Consider the following 469-nt stretch of genomic DNA (forward strand, 5'->3'; position numbering starts at 1 on the left):
AAAACAAAAAGCTGAGAAGGTGAGTGTTTGTTTTCTCTTGGGACTACACGGGTGTAGGAGAGATAGGTTTAGTGCTCGTTCTTTAGTCGGGTTCAATTCTATTGGTAGGAATAGATTGAGTAAGAGCCGAGACAAAATTGTATCATAGGAAAAGATAAATTTTGTTAATAAAGATCGAAGGAAAAAGCGTTTGTTTGGCGCGTTTCAAGCTTAAATGTCTGTGTGTTTCTCTATATATTTTCATTTTCTTCTATTTTTCTGTTCTTTGTTTTTAATTTGTGGGAGATCTTGTCTCCCTTTTTCCCACCAAAAAAAAATTACAAGTATAGTTAACATTTATTAGTGAATGGTAAGGTTATTAGGATTTGAAATTCAGTTAAATGAACAAAGTCTTCGAACATAGATTATTAAAACAAAAAAAAAACAAAGACTAAACAAATTTTTATAGAATAAACTCACGTTCAAAAAC

The sequence above is a fragment of the Capsella rubella genome, unplaced genomic scaffold (genome assembly GCF_000375325.1).
Source record: "Capsella rubella cultivar Monte Gargano unplaced genomic scaffold, Caprub1_0 scaffold_211, whole genome shotgun sequence".
Lineage (NCBI taxonomy): Eukaryota > Viridiplantae > Streptophyta > Magnoliopsida > Brassicales > Brassicaceae > Capsella > Capsella rubella.